General features: G+C 28.8%; 2 protein-coding genes across 5 annotated transcripts in view; one reads left to right on the top strand and one right to left on the bottom strand.

Moving 5' to 3' along the window:
* The window catches only part of LOC142328839 (uncharacterized), a 67,364-nt gene extending 47,429 nt beyond the window's left edge, over nt 1–19,935 (bottom strand). Inside the window, exon 1 of the mRNA XM_075372932.1 lies at nt 19,778–19,935. The gene's annotated coding sequence lies outside the window, so the exon portion shown is untranslated. The remainder of the gene's footprint in view (nt 1–19,777) is intronic.
* The window catches only part of LOC142328838 (N(4)-(Beta-N-acetylglucosaminyl)-L-asparaginase-like), a 95,545-nt gene that overhangs the window by 32,320 nt on the left and 39,385 nt on the right, over nt 1–23,840 (top strand). The gene's annotated exons all lie outside the window — the stretch shown is intronic.

Genomic DNA, 23,840 nt, shown 5'->3' with positions numbered 1-23,840 from the left:
GTAAAATTACCTTATTGTCAGCTTTTATTTATTATCAATAAAAATTTAATAAAATAACTTATTAGTTAGAACTTACTGTTCATTTTATTTTAATAAAAAGTGTTGGAACTAATTTTTCAACTAACTTTTCTATAAATTTTTATGAAAATTCTTTCTTAATCTATTGCTACGATGAATTAAATGATACATTATATTTCATCTCTAACCTCTAAAACCTTTTACTTCATTGAACTATCAGCTAATAACTTTATAAACTAAACTACATCTTATACAAAAAATTTGATATGCACACCACACGACATCCTTGTACGCCCATTAAATTACACACATATATATATATATATATACATATATATTTTAAATGAAAAGTATATAAAATTTTATTTCATTATAACTTCTGATATTTTTTTCTTTTTTTAAAATTATTATTGAATTATTATTTACCGTCAAAAAAATGTTACAATCAGAGGGTAATAATTATTAATAAATTAATATATATAAAAAAAAAAGTTAAAAAAGAGGAAATGAAGTCGAATTCAAACCGATGTACCTTCCCCTTGTATGGTCCAACTATTTCATTAATTCAAAATTTATTTGGCTATAACTCTGGAACGAATGAAAAGAAGTACCACTTACGGTATTTCCTTGAAAAGCTCTCAATGAGGGCTTATTACTGCAGTTAAGAAAAAGTCCAAAATCCCCAAAATTTGGATTTTGGACACTTTCGGTCCAGTCGATTGTAATCAAAAGGAGAGGTGCACAACTAAATGTTACATCAGTCCTAAATCCAAAATTTCAACATCCTACGGCTAATCGTTTTTTAGTTATGCGAGATATTTACATACAGACGTCATACATGTACGTCATTACATGTACGTACAGACGTCACGCTGAAACTACTCAAAATGGATTCGGGGATGGTCAAAATGGATATCTCCGTTGAAATCTGAAAACCGAAATTTTTCGCGATCACAATACTTCCTTTACTTCAATCGTACAAGGAAGTAAAAACAGAAGCTATATTCTAACCAGTTATGTTGTTTAAAAAAGGAAGTAACTTCTAAGCCTGACCCGATCTCTGTGGTTTGTTTATTCTTCCGGATAATTTATGGACAACATTTAAAACTCAAAATTAATTACATGTTCGTGTAGATGGTTAGAAAACATTCGTTTTTATTTTTTTTATCGTTGTTATTGCTTAGGATTGTTATTAATCTATAATAATAAATGTATATGCGTTTACATAATTTGAAAATATTATTCAGGTTTATGAAATTTCAATAAAATTTATTTAAAAATTGGTACGTGTACACAATAAAAAAAGAACATTTCCCCTCATTCTGGAGAACCTCACATGACGTTCTGTAAGTCTCTAAAATTTGTTTCAGAGGATTCCTCTTTGTTTATAAATTTTCGGTTGTTGTATAAATTTTCGATTGTTTATAAATCGAACGGTTTTTTTTTTTATAAGGCTAGCGTTTTTTTTGTTTTTTTGTAGTTCTATGCTTATTTTAAATACTCGTAAAAATACAAATAAATAAAAAATTAAGTATAATATTTTATTTTTTAAAATTTAATCAACTTTCAATAAAAAGACTAAAATATTTATTTCTTTTTTTACAATAATAAAACCAGATTAATGCGCAATAATATTTACATGATAGATAATAATGAATTTCATAACATGAAAAAAAAAGCTGATAACACAGTTCTAGGACTTTCCTGTCACGCAGCTTATATTTATGCACCGCTTACATACGCAATTTAATTTATAGTGTTTATCATTTTATTTAAATATAATAAAATATTGTTTTCTGTATATTTAAGTCAATTATTCTAACTAAAGCGCACACGCATACCGTATTTCATTCGCGAGGATGTGACGGTACTAGCAACCACTTTAAATATTTTTTTTACATTAAATATTATTCATTTATTTAATTCTGTTGGTCATATGTGACGTCACAATATAGCAGAGGTCTGTAGCAGCTATATGTTAGTGCTACACTAACGCTCATTGTGGTGAGATGGAGTACTATTGACGCACTATACCCAATTAGCAGCTAGAGTATTTAAATCATTTTTTGGGGGCGTGAGTGCGATTTTTCAAAAAGTTTTTTTTGGAGATATTATTTTTTAATTGTGAACAAATGCATCTAAGAAAAATAAGGCCTTAATTAGGCAAAATTTCAAGATACGGAGGGTGATCTTGCTGTACAGCCTTACTCCCTTGACCTTAGCTGAAAATTTAATGGCATCGATGCCCCATATATAGAAGTAATCTGACCAAGTTTGGTCAAAATCGGTCGAGTAGTTAGATATAGGGTGATTTAGAGTGCGATACCGAACACACGAACGTACATAGGAACATCCAGAAAATTTCCATCCGGTTTTTTGGGTGCCTTAGGTGTCAAAACGTAAAGATCCGGTGAAAACCGCATATGCCGAAATTGGACCGATTGCAATACTTTACCTTCTAAAGCTACATCTCTGCTACAGCGCTAGACGAGAAAGTAATGCATGCCTTAACTGGAGGTTAAATCCGAAACCTCCAAATGAAAGACTACGAAAATATATGTATAATAAATGTCCCTATTTAAAAAAAATAATTGTGTATAAATTTAACGAAGAATTGTGAAAATGTTTTCATTTCAGTATATTTATTTTATTTAAAAAAATAGATTTATTAAATTTTAAGGTTTCTTAAGATGTTTTCTTTTATTCTCATATTTCCCAGAATATTCTGGGCTGAGGAGAGAACATTTTTCGATATCATACAAAAAGAAAAACGAGATATATACTTAAGAAATCTCATTGAAATCTAAGTTAATTGATTTATAGTCTTCTCTTGCTTCTTTAAATTATATATCGTTTTTTTTTTCCTTTTTTTTAACTTAAGTTATTCCTTTATGTTTAGTTGCTATGAGGCCTTGGTAATGATATTTCAATTTCACTGTAAAGTTTCTGATGTTTGTCCGGGAATTGAACTCTAGATCATTTGGTTTGGCAATTATCCAGACAAATAGTTCAACTATCAAGTTTAGTTTTAAAACACGCTTTGACTTAGTGAAAAGCGTTATATATGATTTTTTACCGGTAATTTAAATGCGCTATTACAAAACCGATTAACTCTGTAATGTTCTATATTACATTAATTTTTTCGTCTAATATATCATTATGGAAAAGATTTATTCTCTTTATCGATCGATTAGTTTTGTGGATATAATCTAATTTTTCTTTGGCATTAAACCCAAAACAAATTGAAATGTATTTCGCGAACTGTACATATAATTCAGTTTGTTTTGAAGTAAAATATAAAATATTTACACTTGTTTAAATATGTTAATAGACTATTTTAATGATCTGTTTACAATCAATTACAGTCACGTTAACCCGTGTTAAAGAAGCCCTACTGAACTCAAATTGCGCGTTGTAATGTATATATTGAGCTAGTTTTAGCACAAGCATCTTTTTCTAACCTAACAGAAGAAGTAGCTCAGGGGTTCGCCAAGAATAGACAAGTTCTAAGCGTTCCAAACAAGCTCGTGTGCGAAGTTGTGTGAGCGTACATTATCAGTTTTGTACCACCATTACTATTCCATTTTATTTCTTTTTAAACTACAGTATTACGTTTATGTTCTCATATAAGCACAGAATAAAATTAATTTTGCTATATGATCCATAATTTTTCGCGATTTTCTTCTTATTCCTTCTCTTTTACAAAAACTTCCTTTTTATTTTTCATAAAATATTTATTTTTAATTTTTTATACTATGAACTTCAGAAATTTATTTATTTTACCACGCATTTATATATTTTCTCAAAACGTTATAAGTAATTATTAAAAAGTATTATAACGCTTAGTTTTAAATAATTTTAAATGCAGTTTATATGAATATTTTTTTAAATAATTTAACATAAATTTTTAAAAGTTTTTAAAAACTATTTAATTTGTCTTTTAAACCCTTTTCCCATCACAATGATCCGCGGTTGATTAGCGCTCCACGAAAATATGTTGATATCTGATTGCCTCACTTCATAGTTTTATGCTACCCTCTTGTGAAAAAAATTTCAAAAAAATTACAGTATATTAAAGAGATTTAACAGATTCTGACAAAAAAAACCCGTTATGATTGGATATTTTTTATGCCTGTAACAACAAAAAAATTGAAACTGTACAAAAATTACGATAATTTAATTGCAGAATTTTTTTTGCGCATTTCTACCGCGTTTTTTATTAGCGAAATTTTTTTTTTGCTTTGACTTTATGAAACATAGTTTGCTGATTTTAAAAATAATACTTTCAAGCAAATCGGTTGAAAATTGGGCAAAATATGATGAAAAACCCGTGTCATAAATCACAGATTAGTAACATATGTTGGTATAAGTGAAAGTAGATTCAGAAAACTACGTTTTATAAGAATCCCCACAACTCAAAGGCTATTCAGATTGACAAAAAACCATTTTTACTGTATACTGTTGTTCATTACGAATCGATGTGCGTTACATGTTTACCGATATTATTTGTCAGAAAAGATATTTATAGACCTCAAGTAAAAGTGACGTATTTATGACCACAAATTCCTTTTTTTTTGTGTGCCGTATATCATAATTTATTATGTGTTTCAATACATCGATATTTTGCTAGTAAAATAAGCTATTTTTGTAAATAATAAATAAATCCGTAATCCTCATAGCAATTATAATACACAAGTCACAAACACACACACACACACACACATTTCTGAGAAAAAAATGGTCATATTCTTTCTAGTCTAAATAAAACATTTTACATCGTATAAAGGTCGTTCAAATTGTGTAATAAAACTGATTCCTTTGTGAATATAAAAAAAAAAATATCCGACTTAGATCCCATATAAAATGATTTTGTAACAGCGTTTTAAAACTGACGCCGCACATAACCGGTTCCAAGGCTACATGATCTGAAAAGGAGATGATGAATTTAAAAAAAAACACTTTAAAACAATTTCATTCGCATTTTTATCAGTTGATTATCAAATACTATCTTATGTAGAAGAAGTATAACTAAATATTTTATAAAAATAAATATGTAGAACACATTAAATTGAAAAAGTGCCAGATTTCACGTAAGGATAGAATGCTACACACAGACCTACACAACGCTTTGCCGACTAACACTGTGGTGTACTTTTACCTATAATAAACGGGTGAGATTCCCAAATTTTTCTTTTTAACACATTTATCTATCCTTTTATTAATTAAGGACAGCCACAAAAGAAGAAGAAGAAGTTCAACAATTCTCTATCTACCTACCCACCATCCTTAAAAGTTACAATTTACTTCAGACAGCACATACGACTCTCTCCGGAGAAGGGGGCGCATTGCTTCCTCCAAAATAACTAGGAGCCCGGTAGGCGTATTCCTGCTAAACCGAAAGGCGCTAGCATCGAAAGGACTTCAGCGGAAGGACTGAAGGAGAATCACGCCGGGAGTACGAGGCTCAAAAGCCTAGTCTCCCACGATCAGCTCCAGTAAATATTTTTCACGCTAGTCCATACGGATAGGAACGCAAATCACCAAATCCGTCCATAAATAAAACTTAAAATCTATAACCGCCACTAAACAACCAATAACTCGCCCGATAAAAGAAAAATACAGCAGCAAGAAACTTTCTCCAGGCTCTGCGATCTGTAGGGAGAAATAATTAAACTCCCGCCATTCTTGCGTTCCGTTTCATTTTATTAATTAAAATATTCAAATTATATAAACATCATAACAGTATTATAAATATATATTTTTAAATATAAAAAAATCTGACAACACAGTTTTAGGACTTTCTCGTCACGCGGTTAAAGTCTCGTTCCGGGAAAGTCCTACAACTGTGGGTTATTTGATGCACGACTTACACACACAAGTTAATTTAAAATATTTATTTAATTTAAATATAATATTTTTTCGTTTATTAAATTCAATGATTCTAACTGAAGCGCGCGCGCAATCCGTATTTAATTCACGTAGGTGTGACGGTACTAGCGGTCAGCATTAACAAAGCTAATGTAATTTCACAACTTACATAAAACGAATTTCGTTTGTACGGCCGGTAGACTGGTGTAGAAGCGAGGCTTAATGCAGCAGGTACCGATGTAACCGGGTGATCGAGTTCGAAACTCAGCCCGACCGAGTTACCTTTTTACACTTCAAATATTATTCATTTAATTCTACCGCTCGCCTGTGACGTCACAACATAGCAGACGACTACAACAGCATTTTTGAGGTGCGGGTGCGATTTTGCAAATTTTGTTATTTTTTAATTGTCAACAAATGTACCTAAGAAAAATCATTAACATCCGGAAAATTTCCATCCGATGTTTTGGTTTTTCAGGTTCCTTAGGTGTTAAAATGTGAAGACCCGGTGAAAACCGCATATCCTCAAATTGGACTGATTTCAATACTTTCCCTTCTAGAGCTATAGCGCTATCTAAACGAGAAAGTACAAGAATTCCTATCTCTACTGAGTACTGAGAATTGAAATAGGAATTTAAAAGAATTAGCTGTCATATTTTTAATCGATTTTTGAGCTTTCAGGAAAAGTTTTTGAATACTTAAATGATAAGTTAACTCTGTACCTAAATATACTTATGCTAAAATTATTTATAACTTTTTAATTTGTTGTCCGCTTTTGATGCCCGCTTTTTCATAAGCGGGCATCAGTAGCTATGGTCATTAGTCCGGTGGAAATTGGTAGAGATTTTCATGCCTGACCGGGATTCAAACCCATAACCTCTGCATGAAATGGTGAGACGCTTCCTACTCAGTCACGGAGGTTGATAACTTCTTAATTTAATACTTTGATGCTATTCTTCTAAAAATCTGGATGCCTTTTATCCAAAATTTTTTAGGATGTTTTTTAATAATTTAGAACTTATGAAAATTTCTCACAATGAGTACATTTTAATATGATGTACATATTTATAGATATTATGCGCCGTAATCGTACTGTAAAGGACCTGATAAAGTTACTTCCAAAAATGGAATAATCATTTATAGGAAAGCTTTAAATATTTACTTTGCAGAAAAAGGGAATAAAGTAATTTCCCATTGCCTTCATTCTGATATCAAAATGATTACATATCAGCGTATTCGCACAGCGAATGCGCGTACGTACGTTCAGACCTACTACTTTTTCTGTTTAGCCTCCTATTTGGCTATTAAGTCATCCTATTTCAATTATTCTGTACTGAGGGTTTGATATATATATATATATATATATATACTAGCAAACCCGGCAATGCTTCGCTATTGCTATATATATATATATATATATATATATATATATATAGAGAGAGAGAGAGAGAGAGAGAGAGAGAGAGAGTGGAAGAAAGAGAGTTTAAATGAACAAAATTGAAAATTTGATAAAAAAATTTTGAACTTCACAAATTTTACCTTTCACTTATTCTCCTTCCCCTTTTCCCTTTCCAACTTCTCCCTTTGACTCTTCTCCGTCACCCCGCTCCCAATTTCCTTTTTACCTTTCCCGTTTTCCATTTCCCCCTTTTTCCCGCGCGTAAATAGGTCCATTAGTTTTTTTTAGTTTTTAGCGAACACACATACGAACATGCCTTTTATATATATATATATATATATATATATATATATATATATAAAATAAAAAATAGAATAAAAAAGTCTGTTTGTATATTTGTTCGTTTGTTTTGTAAATATCTCGATACCGGCCCCACCTAGCGGGTTTAGTTTTTGTAAAAATATTTCTTTTCACGTAACTAATACTCATATTATGAATATGAACCAAATCAGTCCATAAATATAATTTTTCTAAATATCTCAACCCCAGCGCCATCTAGCGGATTCATTTTTTGCAAATATAATTCTTTCTATGTAAGTAATATGTATTCTGAATATGAGGCAAATCGGACCATAAATATAATTTTTCGAAATATCTCGACGCCAGCGCCACCTGGCGGGTCCAAACTAATTCAGAAACCTTCTCTGGCATGCGTCCAACCATTCCCCAATGTTTCATCGCTATCAGATGAACGGTTTAGGAAGGCATAAGAGACATACAGACAGACAAACATTCATTTATATATATATATATATATATATATATATATATAGTTTGTGTGTGTGTGTGTGTATATATATATATATATCACACACACACACTTTTGTTTTTTCTAAACTTAGATTCTTATTAATAAATTCGTTCGTGAAGAATACATAAATAAATTTACCATTAAGTAAATGTACGTCTGTTTTTTTTTTCCTTTTTGGGTTTTTATATTTTACGTAGGTTATGTCTTCTGCCAATGAATTCATCACTTCCAAGACTTCCATCTTTCTCTTCTTTTAACATTGATTTTCTCTTTTACTCTAATTTCTTTTGTCTTTTTATGTTCCATATTTTGCTAGCCAAAAAAGAAATTGTGACTAAACAAGCTTACATCAATTTCTATTTTTGTAACCAAAATTGCTTTCTATTACTTCGGTTATATTAATTTAAATTGCAGTAAGTATATTTACAATTTCTTCAAAGTTTATCAATTGTTTATGTTTCTCGTTTTGTAATAAATTAGCTTTTACCCTTAAAATATGAACAGTATTTATATTGCACTATAAATTAAAATTCTTTGCCAGGATTTGTTAACAATTTTTCAGCTTTTAACTATTTTTTATTTGATTTGATTATTTTAGTACGAAATTAAAATTATTTCCTTCATTTAAAGTTTTGAACATTTCACTTTAATGTAAAATCTTTCATTCGTTTAAACCTTAATTTTAAACATTTTTAGATTTTGTTTACCTTTTTTTTTCTTTAATAAATTTCCTTACTTGAAAATTATAAGTAGTCGTATTGCATTTTAAAATACATTTAAATAAATATTTTTAAATATATATTTTTTTTAATAAAAGTTATTTTTTAATCCTATCGATTGCTTGAAATTAAATTATAAATCATTCATTTGAATTTGAATTTGTTGATGAAGTATTTCAAGTGCAAGGCCTTTAAGTTATTTTTGTAACAAATATTTATTCATTCAGATTAGCTTGGATTTGGTATTTCTTAAATGTTTTGATGTATATGTTAAAAATGCTTTTAAGATATTTTTTAACATTCTATTTAAAACACAAACAATCCAGATTTGTTTTTTTTTTGTTTTGTTTGTTATGAAAGAGTGGGCATCAACAGCTATGGTCATTAGCATGCTGGAAATTGGTAGCGTATGAAAAGACACCATGTCTAACCGGGATTCGAATCCGATACCTCCGCACGAAATGCCGAGACGCTACCTACTCAATCACGGAGGTTTTTTTTTGTATTTGAATTTAAATAATGGGGAGTATATAATTTGACTGATAGTTAATCAATGATTGCTTTACCCCTTTTTTTTTGTTGAAAAAATAACGATTCGGAAAATTGAAATTTTAAAAGAGATTATTTTTCACATAATAAATAAAAAATTATTAATTTTTTTTATTGAGCATAAATTTAAATACAAATTATACAAAAAATATATTTAAAAAAAATTATATATCGTTTATATAGTGTTGCGATAACTTCAATATTCTTTAAAAATGTATTTTTAATTTTGAAATCGTATTGAACGATGTATTTTGGTACCATAACCGTTGTAATGATTGTAAGCAAACTGAAATTGATTAAAAAATTACTTTCTCTGCAAGTAATGATATCTATTATATTTTAGCCTCAGCGTGTAGAATGAAGGTTTCATTTGAACGATTGAAACCTGTTAGGCTGATATGCAGTCGTATATTTTGTTTTGCTGGTTGATGATGACAACGAGAAATCACTTCATTCCTCATATTCCGTTATTACATTTTGCATGGTAACGTGAAAATAGCTGTGCCATTTTCGTGAGTGATTTATATCTTGTTTCAGATTAATTATAACCGATATATTATGGAACCCAATCTTCAAATAAAATAAAATTTAAAGTTCATTTTATACGTCAGTAGTTGTTTAATATGAAGAACTTAAAAAAGTTTATTTTGCACTTTTAATTTTAAAATAATTAAAAATGTTTCATGAGTAAAATGCGCAGGGTGTTTTCTTAAAAGTCTAATGAAATACATTGGGTATACACTAATTAAAAGAAAATAATTTTAAATATAGTCTACGATTTGTAACATTCCTACTACAATTTTCAGGCTGAAGAATCTTGCCAAAAAAAATTATTTAGTTTTTATCGTCCACTTCGCTCGTAATAAATATAATTTATTTACTTTTCCGAAAGACATAGGTCTAGGTTTGGTAGATGTTTTTTTTTAATTGGATTCTCCTTTCAAAATTTTAATTAATTAATCTGAAACCGAATTATTCTTGTCAAAAAATATTTAAAATCTTATGATTGTTATTTGAACTATAAGTTGTGTTTAACCAGAAATGTGATACCTATTTGTGTCCATCAGATGCATTCTAATAAACGAACATAACTGATTGATTTAACTGTTCTTCATCGATAAATACACGCAACTATATTCATTTCATATTGAGAATCTTTTTTTTAAGTCAGTTTAAAAAAATAAACTCGAATAATAATATCAATGTGATGTTATCTTCCAGTTCACTTTTACTTTCATCTCATGATCTTTTAACCATTAAATTTGCTTTATATTTGATATTAATTATGGACAAGGCAAATGCAGATAATATGTATGGTTTTATATATGGTTTATGGTTAATATATGTTTTTTTTATATTCTATAGAACTGCTTTTATAAACTCTTTACCCCAGTCAACACAGGTTTTTGACTTTCATTAAAAGTATTCTGATTGGCAATTTTAATTTAATTAGAGTATTATGTACCTATAAACAAAGATTAAAAAATAAAAGTTTTCTGCTATAGTTTTTTCTTCATTACCAAACAAATGGGTAATATATTTAAATTTTATAATATAAAACGTACGTATTTTATAATATAAAACGTTGGGTAATATAAAACGTACTTTTAAAAATATATTTTTGAAATGTTTAAAAAAAGTTTATAAACAAGGTTCAAATCTAGTTACAAATAATAGGTCACAATTTTCATCTAAAATTTTGTGATAAAGCTACGTGATTCTATTAATCTCTTACCGCATAAATTGAAAAGAGCTTGACTCAAAATTGTAGAAAAATTTTCATAACATCTGTAAATATTATCTTAAAATCGAATAACACCAGTTTAAAGAGGCATATACTTAAATTTCCAGTTAAAATTATAGTTCTCAATTTCGATCATAAAAAATTATTGAAAATCATTTTAAAAGTAAAATTTAATAGTCGATCGTAATTGATTGTGAAAGATTTAGTTAGTGACAGAGAGTCTTACTATATTAGCAATATCATAACCATTGTTATCAGAGAAATCGGACATTACTAACTGATTATCGAGGAGATACCTTCACTATATCCTCATACTTCTTTTATTAGCAGTTTTTTTCTTGATGGATTAATTCACCACAGAAGCTAACAAACAAGCGTGTACGTGGAATTTACTTTACTTTTTAATTTACTTAACATATTTGTAACAAGAGAAAATTATAAATAAATTTATCGAGAACCAACGTAAGATTTATTACTATTTAACAAAGTAGTAACGAAAGACCAATGCCGCTTAGTAGTAGGAAACGCTCTGAGAGACATATCAGGTTAAAGGAACGCGTAAAACGTAAGAATGAAGAGAGAAATACATCCATTAAGAGATTGTCACCAGATGTAATGGATACCTTTAAGAGTTATACGCTAAAAACAATGAAATGTGATACGTTTGAAACAATAAAAACTTACAAAAGTAAAATTTTCAAAAAGTTCAAACAAAACTTCATGGTTGTAGGTTTAACAGTTCTGTTATTACTTAATAATAGAAAGTATTATCGATTAAAAAAAAGTGTGTATATGTAATTTAATAGGCGTACAAGGAAGTCATGTAGTGTCCACATCAGATTTTTTTAAATTTATTTATTTAAACGTGTTGTCCGAGGGGAAAACTATTAAAAATAATTTATCGAAAACCAATAAGTTTAAGTATTTGACAGTGTACTAGAAAAATACAATATTGTAAATTAATAAACAAAATCTCAGAAACAATCGTTATTCTTAAAGATGAAGTAACAAATAAAGCTTAGGGGTATCTAATGCTTAGCAAGTGAAAGATACACTGGGTGTGGTAGTTAACGTCAGGAGTGGAGGAGATACTTAATGTTCAGCTTGTTTTTCGGTGTGAAGAATTGACGAAGGAAGAATTTTCTACTTCACTTCTAAAAAAACGGAAAGGTTCTGAGGTTCAAATCCTACTAAAGATTAGTTAATTTTACAGGAATTTGAATACTAGATAGTGGATACCGATATCCACCGGTGTTCTTAATCACACATCTCAGGAACGGCCGGCCTGAGTCGGTATAAGACTACACTTTATTTACATGACATATCATACCTCCTTTTTAATATAACCCGTTTGTTTTGGTGTGTTCAACCTTAATTTTCATCAGATTTGCGTGATTCTAATAATTCTTTGTAATTTTACTTAGAAATTTCCTCTCTTTGTATCCGTTGTATTTTCAAGATAATTCAAAAGGAAAGTTTTTTTAATGAAAAATTACATTTTCTGCATAACAATTTAAAAATTTTTTACTTTTTTTTATTATCGTTATTGCTATTATATCAACCTACGTAGTGGAGTAATAGCTTCTCTACCTTCCATCAGATAGGTCTTGAATTTTAACTCCAATTATTCTTGGCATTTTCAAACGCTACAGAAATTTTATCTCTCATCAGTGGCTATAATTAGGTGGTTAGCCTATAGTTGCTTACAAAAGTAAACCATTGAATTATTTAGCGTAATGACGTAGTTTGATGTGATTCTAATATTCAAAGTATTTTTGAGAAACAATTCAAGAAAATTAGTTGGAAAATGTAGGATTATATATTTAATGTATAAAAAACTTAATACCAGAAACAAAAAAATTCGTTGGAATTTTCGTTGAATTTAAGAAACCCTATGATTCCATTGACCGGACTATATATTGTAATATCCTTCGAGAACTCGGCACCGACTCTAAAACTTTTCCTCTGGAAAGAAATCCTAACACAACACCTAGAGTGAAATAAATAGACGAAATCTCTAAAACCTTTGAAATAAAAACTAGCGTCAGGCAGGGTGATGAATTAGAAATTTTAACACAAAATCTAGAGTGAAGTAGATAGCCGAAATCTCTAAATCCTTTGAAATAAAAACTAGCGTCAGGCAGGGTGATGGATTATCACCTCTACCTTTCAACTGCGTTCTTGACAACGTCATCAGGATTTGGTGAAACGAACTCTCTAACTTGAAACTACTGAATCTAATTCATCTCTGATACAAAAAGCACAATCTCAACGTCAACTGTCTGGCTTCTGCCGAGGACATAGTTCTACTATCTGAAAACATAGAAACCGCACCCCTACAAACCCGAAATCCTTCAAAAAATTAAAATCAAGTAGTTAAATCTGGCCTTAAAGTTTTATTTGAAAAAACACAATTCATCATAAAAAATAAAAACTCACACAAACCTATTCGAACAAACAAGGATCAAATCTCTAAAGATAGTAAATTCAAGTACCTCAGGGAAACTATCACGCTCAACATCTCTGAAAAAGAAACAATAAATGAACGAGCACGCAAACCGTAACTCGCATACCAACTCACCCAAAACATCTACAACAAAAAATGCATCTCCATCAACGCTAAGATTCATCACTACAAGACCGTCATTGTAGCAGAATGCCTGAGATCTCTAACAAAACGCGACACTCATATATTTAAACGCAGAGAAAAAAAATTCTCAAGAAATTCTTAGGCCCAGGGAAAACCAATGGCAACTAAAAACTCTGAACCAAAAAAGAACTCTAAACACATTGTGAAAAACTCACCGATATATTACGAAAAAGCAAGATTCAACTTCATGGCCACATTTCTCGTATGAATGATATAAGACTCACAAAACATATCCTCATGTACATCAAAACTTAAATTAATAATAAATAAGTCGACGTCGACGACATCCGTAAATATATCTTTCTTTTTTTTTGTCTTCAGTCATTTGACTGTTGATACAGCTCTCCAAGATTCCCTATCTACTGCTAGTTGTTTCATTTCGGTATACCTACATCCTACATCCCTAACAATTTGTTTTACATATTCCAAACGTTGCTTGCCTGCACAATTTTTTCCTTCTGCCTGTCCCTCCAATATTAAAGCGAATATTCCTGGATGACTTAATATGTGGCCTATAAGTCCGTCTTTTCTTTTAACTTTATGATTTAAAATGCTTCTTTCTTCATCGATTTGCCGTAACACCTCTTCATTTTATTCACTTTATTAGTCACTTTATTCATCCATCTGATTTTTAACATTCCCCTGTAGCACCATATTTCAAACGCTTATAATCTTTTCTTCTCCGGTACTCCGATCGTCCAAGTTTCACTTCCATATAAAACTACGCTCCAAACATATACTTTCAAAAATCCTTTCCTGATATTTAAATTAATTTTTGAAGTTAACAAATTATATTTCTGACTGAAGTGTTGTTTCGCTTGCGCTAATCGGCATTTTATATCGCTCCTGCTTCGTCCATCTTTAGTAATTCTACTTCCCAAATAACAAAATTCTTCTACCTCTATAATGTTTTCTCTTTCTTCAGTGGTCCATCTTCGTTATTTCTACTACATTTCATTACTTTCGTTTTGTTCTTGTTTATTTTCATGCGGTAGTTATTACATAGGACTTCTTCTATTCCGTTCATTGTTCCTTCTAAATCCTTTTTACTCTCAGCTAGAATTACTATATAATCATCAAACAGTAGCATCTTTATCTTTTCACCTTGTGCCGTTACTCCGGATCTAAATTGTTCTTTAACATCATTAACTGCTAGTTCTATGTAGATTAAAAAGTAGCTGGGATAGGAAGAATCCTTATCGGATTTCCTTTCTTATAAGGCTTCTTTTTTATGTTCTTCAATTATTACTGTTGCTGTTTAGTTCCTGTAAATGTTAGCAATAGTTCTTCTATGTCTGTACTTGAACCCTAATTTTTTAAAATCCTGAACATTTTAATCCAGTCTACGTTATCGAATGCCTTTTTTAGTTCTACAAATCCCAAGTATGTTGGTTTGTTTTCCTTTAATCTTCCTTCAACTATTAATCTGAGCCCTAAAATTGCTTCCCTTATCCCTATTCTTTTCCTGAAACCAAATTGATCTTCTCCTAACACTTCTTCCACTCTCGTCTCAATTCTTCTGTACAGAATTCTAGTTAAGATTTTTGATGCATGACTAATTAAGCTAATTGTTCTGTATTCTTCAAATTTATTTACTCCTGCTTTCTTTGGTATCATGACTATAACATTCTTTTTGAAGTCTGATGGAACTTCCCCTTTTTCATAAATATTACACACCAGTTCGTATAATCTATCAATCGCTTCCTCACCTACACTGCGCAGCAATTCTACAGGTATTCCGTCTAATCCAGGAGCCTTTCTGAAAAAGATATCTAAGAAATAAATATCATCGATGAAGAAATATTAGTCCGGAACACATTTCTAGACAAAATCAAGAATTTCAGTGGGTTTAAAGAACTAATAAAAGTAATCAACAACTACTTGTTGTGAGATGAGGAGTGAAAACAGCTCCATTCACAAAAAATGAAAAATTACCGGAGGAAAAATGATTAAATTCACACGTAAAGTTGTCCACGCGGTCTGTACACGGTGTGGACAAATTGAAAAAAGGATTACATAATTATATAACTAGCAGACAATAAAATAATTAACAGTAAGTTGTATTTTTTCCCTATATATATATATATATATATATATATATACATACACATACATTCATTCAATATTATTATTAATATTATTCTTTATTTATTTATAAATAAATATTCCAACTACGGTGTATTTTAAATAAATATTATAATTATTTTTTATTTGATATTACTATTTTTTCATGCAATTAATTCTCTATTTTAAAGCTTGTAAAATTCTGAATTTTTTATAGTAATAGATTAAATTATATTCTCTCTGAGAAGGTGGCTATTTATATCGTTCATATATACGTACACCAAGTATTTTAAGTTAAGATACCTTGTCACTTCTACGTATCCTAGTTTAGACCAACTAGATCCCTGTTATAGCTTAACTCTTTATACCAGTATTATAACCATTCATTTTCATTTTTCTACTTTCTTTTAAAAATTCTAAATATTTAACTGAATTCATAATTTTTTGTTATAAATATAGTAGTATTTTAATATAAATTTTACTTTTAATTTTTTTTTAATTTAAACTTTTTTACTTATAAATTTTATTTTATTAAAAATAAATTCAATGTTAATTATTAACATTCGAATTTAATTAAAGTAAACTAATTTACTTTTAATATTACTGAAAATTATCTATATTAAATTATAGACAATTTATTATTTATTTAAATTATATATGCGTGTGCCCCACAAAGAAGTATACGCTTTTGATTTAGTATCACTCACCCATTCCCCCACCATGGGATTTCATTTGGGTTTCAAATAAAAACATCAATTTCAGATAAACCACATTTTTTATTAAAAAAAGTGGTTTAATTAACCACATTATTAAAGAGCTGTAATAATACATTTCAGATGTATTATTAAAGAGCTGTTCAAATTGAATAAAACAAATTAATAATTAGTTATAACCTTGCTTTACTTTCCTGAGTAAGTATGTAATCATTAAAGCGGGATTTATACGCAACTGAACGAACAGTTGAATGTTGTGCATGGGCCACTGCATTTGATAATCTAACAGAGTTCATAAAATAGTTCAGAGCTGAATTTGAAAGTCCCCATTTTGTTTCTATAAATCCTAGATGGTTGAAATTTTCACAGAACATTTTTAGAACCTTCGTTAGAAGGTCTGTAAAGTTTCAATAGAATTGGCCGGGGAATGGATGAGTGATAATAAAGCAAAAACTCTTCGTGGGACATACTATATATATATATATATATATATATATATATATATATGTATTTATGTTTGTATCAATACTCACTTAAACCCAAGAATTCAAGTGGTTTTGCCGATAACTTTATCCAAATTACGCCTTTATAGTAAATCAATACTTTACAGAATTATTTTTCATTTAATATATTTTGAACCGCTAACAAATTACGTTATTTAATTGATATCTATATAGATCCATTAATAAAATTTATAAAATTAAAATACTAAATTTATTTTGGTAATTAATTTATTAAAATCAGTTAAATTGCTCTTTAAAAAAAAAAATTGTTTTTAAAATATCAAATATTTAACAAAAAAATGTTTTCGTACCATATTTTCGTTTAAGTGAACGAGTAACATAATTTTAGCGAAGAATATCTATTTATTGAACATATAGATAAATTTATATTTGCAAATAATAATTGCTAAGATTAGTTTTATTATCATTTTTATACCTCTCGGTTTTATACAAAACCAAATAAAAGAGGCAGTAAGTCGCTTGTTTAATTTAATTTTTGCCCGTTATCCAATTATTTTTATGGGTTAACACGACCCTCCTCCGCCAAAGACATAATTTTTTTATAACGAAACTTTACAAAATTTATTCGATTGAAATTTTAGCTGTGTCTTATATATCTAAGATGAAATATTTACCAGTGAATCACTCCTCTCTCTCTCTCTCTCTCTCTCTCTACTTAGCCTCCGGAACCACCATAAGGTATTATTTCAGAGGATGAATGAGGATAATATGTATGAATGTAAATGAAGTATGTAGTCTTGTACAGACTCAGGTCGACTATTCCTGAGATGTGTGGTTAATTGAAACCCAACCACCAAAGAACACCGGTATCCACGAATAATCATTTCTAGTTAATGAAAAATAAACGTTTGGTTTTACTCGCTAAGTATACACTTTACAAAAAAAGATAATAAAAGGACAAAATATATTTGAATCACATTAAATGTGTAAGAATCGTAGTTTTTAGAATTAGTTTTATATATATATGTATATATGTGTGTGTGTGTGTGTGTGTGTGTGTGTGTGTGTGTGTGTGTGTGTGTGTGTGTGTGTGTGTGTGTGTGTGTGTGTGTGTGTGTGTGTGTGTGTGTGTGTGTGTGTGTGTGTGTGTGTGTGTGTGTGTGTGTGTGTGTGTGTGTGTGTGTGTGTGCGCGCGCGTGAGTATGTGTATTAATTGAATTTGAAAACAAAATAATTGAGTTAGTCGTCAAAAATTTGTTAAGTTTTTACTACGTGTTTTCTTTTGACATCATTTTTAATAAGCATGAAAGGTACTTTTTTTTTACAGAAAAGTATATCTTTTCATAATTTATAAATGTTATTAAAAGTATTGATACTTTTTTGTTTGTATTAAATAAAATGTTTAAATCTCACTATGACATTTTTATACTAAAAATCAAATTTCTTAAAGTTTCTATATTAATGAAAATTTGGCATAGAAGAAGAATGAAATATATTTAGCATTTTTATTATTTATTCTGTTATTTAATTTAAAATAACTCATATACAGAGAAAAAATTGTACCTGGACTTTTATAAATGAAATTAATATTTATAACAAACGTAAAAAATATAAATGCGTGATCGAGATTGAAGAAGGGTTAATTTGGGGGGATTGAAAAGGGGTGAAAAATGGTATCATTGCGATTTCCGGTGAAAGCTGACGTCAAAAAAATTGTTGGTTATTTTAAGATACCGAAAGGTATACTTTCACCAAGTTTCGTCAAAATTAAATTACTTTTGCAAAAATGAAAAATAAAAAACGAAAAAAAGACTTTTCTCAGAAATTTTGAGGTTATGTTAAAAAGTGACCTCTATAAAAGTTTTAGATCTTTGCATGATCTACAACTTGTGTATTGGAAGATTTTTTTTTCAACCCCTCAATTCACCATCCACCGCCACGATCATGCATTTATTTTTTTACGTTTTTTATAAGCCCCTTTACCATTTCCACTTATAAAAGTCCAGGTAACAATTTTTTTTCTCTAAGTGTAATTTAGTTGGACTAATAAATAAGATTGATTTAAAAATTGAGAATTTTTTAATATTTAAAAAAAAAAATCTCCCTAATTTGCTTTAAGACATTTTTTTCCACTGTAAAGCATACTTAGATGGTAATTTTTTTTATTTTCCGTTGTATATTGGATTTTGTAAGACTTTGATAAGAGATTCGTATAAATGCTACAAGCTATTTATTTATTGTAAGAAAACGTACGATTTAGTTGTAACTGTGCTTACAACACAGCACTAAACTTAGATATAAGTTTAATAATATTTAATAATAACTTAGATATATAACAGCAACTAAAGCACTTAGATATATTATTGAGTTTCCCATTAGTATTTAATGTATTAATTTAAAAAGTAGTTGTATATCTAACGTATTCATGAGAAGTCATTTTCAATGACGTAACTAGAAACGTTATAAGGATATTATTTGACTGAAGATTGTTATTTTTGGAATTCAGAAATTGTTGACGCGTATTCGAAAGAGATCGGTCATCACTCTTCACTAGGCCAAATCGGACCATTTATCGGAATTTAGTTTGGCAGTACTATGTGATTGGCACATATAGTATTTTGTGCCTCTTCTTATGCAATTTAAAAATGCATACAACTTTAATACTCTCACACACATATATTTTTTACAGTAGAAGTATAATGGTTTTTAACACATCTACTTATCCGCTTAGCTGTAGATATATCACTTATCATTCTACTGTATTATAACACCACCTACCTTGAAATGTTACTTGTGATCCCGGGCTAGTCAATGCAAGCACGTCTGTGTCTTTTACACTCTCAGGAAAGACTGCCATGCCCCCTCTAGCTTTCGTACCGATCTCCACAAATAACTCCGCCTCGTCGTTTTTACTGAAACCGAAACTGTTTCATCCAGTCACTCGCTTATGATTTCATCCTATTTTTTTTTTTTCAATAATTATATTTTATTTCACAACATAAGTAAAATAAAAGCTATTACTAGTGTATTATAGTAATAATTCTTAGAAAAATACAATGGACTTATTTGTAAGAACTTCGAACTATTTACATTTCATATTTATTGCTTGGCGAGAAATATTTTGAAAAGGAATATTCTTACTATAAAATTGTGTAATACTACTATTATTTTTGGCTTATAACTAATCTTTATTGATCAAATTATTACTATTACTAATGCTTTTTACAAAAAAAAAACATTTTATATAAAAAAATCTGATGTGGACAACACATGACTTCCTTGTATGTCCATTAAATTATGTTTACACATTTTTTAAAATGAAAAGTATGTAAATTTTTATTTTATTAAAAACTTCTGATATTTTTTTGTTATTATTGAATTACTATCATCGTAATTTTTTTTTAGAACGAGAGATTAATAAATCAATATATGCAAATTAAAAAAAAATAAAGTTAAAAAAAAGGAGATGAAGTCTGATTCGAATCGACGTGCCTTCCCCTGTAAGATCCAAATATTTAATTAATTAAAATTTTATTTGGCTATAATTCTGCAACTAATAAAAAATAAGTATCACTTATGATAAATCGTTGAAAAACTCTCAATGAGGACTTATTACTGCACGTATGAAAAAGTTCAAAAATCCAGATGGTTTTGGATTTTGGCCTTTTTTGGACACTTTTGGTTTAGTCAATTACAATAAAATAGGGAGGAGCACAACTAGATCTTACATCAGTCCTAATTTCAATATCCTACAGCTAATATTCTTTGAGTTATACGAGATACTTACATACATACTTACGTACAGATGTCACGCCGAAACTAGTCAAAATGAATTCAGGGATGGTGAAAATGGATATTTCCGTTGAAATCTGGAAACCGAAATTTATCGTGATTTCAATACTTCCTTTACTTTGACCAAGAAATAAAAATTAAAATAATTGAACCAATATTTAATTACGTTTAATTACCAAAAATTACAACATACAAAAATAAATTATATCAGCGATTCTCAAAATTTAATTTATACCTCTTCCGTTTTAGAATCAATATGTCATCAACGCCTACTTTTACAAGGTGATTCTCAAGTAAAAAATACAAAACAAATAATATTCTCGTAATTGTTAATGCAACATTTATTTTTTATTCAAAGATTGCACAAAAGTATTAAATTTTTATAACTGATTTTCATCATTGCCGCCAAGGATTAGGTTCTAGACCTGTTCAGCTCATCGTAACCTCGGTCTTCCAATTTTTCGCTTTCTTCTTGGAATGTGGTCCAATGCATATTTAGGTAATCTAATATTTTCCATTCTCTGGTCATAAACCAGCCAGTTATCTCTGTGCTGTTTAATTGTTTCATAGACAGCCGTCACCCGGAATTCATCCCTAATTCTGTCACTCCTGTATCTGTCTAATCTAATCACTTCCTTTACTCTCGTTTAAAAATCTCATTTCAGCTGTCTGATCATGTTTTTCTTTTTGTTTTAAATCGTCCGGGTTTCACTCCCATAAAGAAGAGTAGGCAATGGTAATGTTTTATAAAATTTCATCATCTATCAATGCAAGTTTATTTGTACATCGATTTATTTACAACAGATTTTAAAAAATAAATATTAAAAAAGTAAAAACAATATCAAAATGACCTGTACTAAAACCCCCAAAAAAATCATTCTTTACATCTTTAAATTTTAAATTCTAGAATTCGACCCCCAAATTAAATATATAATAACCCTTAATTTTTTTTTATTTAAAAAAAATGTAATTTAACGAAAACCTTAAAAAATGTATAACTTCTTAGGTTTTAGTACAGTCTTTAAAGTCGTTTTACTTCATATTTTTTTTTTTTTTAAAGGCTTATTTTATTTTAAATATTTTTTTTAGTTTTATTCTTATTAGAAATTAGGGCAGGATTACAAATTATTTGTTCACGTGAAATGCAAAAACGAGATACTTGCGTGTTGATAAAAATTATTTTTAAAAAGTCAAAGAAACAATGTAAAGGATTTATTTATGATCATGAGTTAACGCTCTATTTTATGTGAAAATATTTTTTTTTAACCTAAATTTTCCTAATAGTTTTTGCTTAAAATACTTTGAATATTAAAATTACAATAGGCTTTTTATTATGACGCTGTATAAAAGCCTACTACAAAGCAGTAATCACGAAAAAATGTTAAGTATCTTCAGTTCACAAAAGTGTAAAAATTTTATAACCGATTTTAAAAATAAATATTAAAAAAATAAAAATCAGCTTCAAAATTACTTTAAACCTAAAAAATAATCATTCTTTATATATTTATGATTCTGCTTTAAGTTAGTACAGGTTTAAAACCTCTCCAGGATCGCAAGAAAAATAAGATCTTCATATCACATGAAGGGTAATATTAAAGTATGGAAAACGCTTCATATCTCAAAAATGAGAGACACTAAGAAGTAGAAACAAAGGTGGATTTGTATAGTTAAAAAATGACTACTTCATGGTGTGTTTATAATTTTTTCTGCCATAGTGAATCAAACATTTTTTTTTTTTTTTTTTTATTAAATACGGAGGTGGATATGTGATATATGATTTAATATAACATTTTATGAAAAATACCTTGATGAAAACCGTATCTTGAAAAATGTAATCATTTTCGAGTTATAAGTAATCAAAGTCGCTAAAAGGAGAAAAATAGTGTTGGTAGTAATATAATTAGGTTAAAACGCCCCGTAGTAAACTTTTTTATTTCTTATTACCTTCAGAATTTCATCCAATAATGAACTTTAAATATTTTAAAATTTTAATGGCCCAAACACTGATAATTAAAGTACACAATAACTAATAATTTGCAACACTATTTCATTAAAATAAGGTAATTAAAACTAATCGTTATTCTACACTAAATTAAAAAAATACATCTAAAAACATACTCTAAAAAATCATACACCTATTTTACATTAAAATTTGTATCACTTTCCTATTTTAAAAAAATAAATTTGATCGATTGGCGGATCCAAGATAGAAACAAAAATTTCAAACATACCATAATGTAGAAAATTTGTATTTACGCAGATTCCCACTTGTTTCTATCTCCTATTATCCCTCAGTTTTGATTTATTAAGTCGTTTTCATGCTTTAATATTACCCTGTATACAAATATAATTTTATTGTGGTTGGTACATAATAACATATTAAATAGATCACGTCAGGAATGAGTAGATATTTAAAATGTTACTTCACACATAAAAAAAGGAATTTCCCCCAGAATTTAAATAACATTTTAGACATACCAAAGGAAAACTATGACAAAGGTTTGAAAACAGTAGGATTATAAAATGTACTATTAATTACAAAATACATTGTAGGTATGATTAAAGTACATAATTATTTAAAATATATAAACATATATAATAATATGAAGGCAAATACTTGTACATGAAGATATTAAATATAAAAACTAAATCTTAAGTAAGAAGGCGTTGATGAATATTACTTAAGCATTTATAAAATACACCGTGAACGGGATGAAAAAAATTAAGAATTTTTTTTAATATTATTTAAAAATTCGTCGACAAAGCAATAATATGTCTGTAAAATAAAATTTTTTATTGCATTTTAAATTAATCTATGGAAAGAATTTTGGTATGGTTCGATAATCTACTAAAAATGACAATGGAAGCATACTAACGCCCTTCTAGTAAGCCGAAGTATTATTTAGCGTTGCACGAATTGTATACTTTCTAAATAGTATTCAATTTTATTTAAGAATTTATTTATCTTCAACGACATCATCTGTCAATTAATTCTGTTGAAAATTCATGACATTTTATGTCATCATCTATGAAAACAATTTAATTCTTC

This window comes from Lycorma delicatula, chromosome 8 (assembly GCF_047948215.1).
Source record: "Lycorma delicatula isolate Av1 chromosome 8, ASM4794821v1, whole genome shotgun sequence".
Taxonomy (NCBI): domain Eukaryota; kingdom Metazoa; phylum Arthropoda; class Insecta; order Hemiptera; family Fulgoridae; genus Lycorma; species Lycorma delicatula.
Note: the sequence above shows the minus strand (reverse complement) of the source record. Positions and strands in the feature narration are given on the sequence as shown.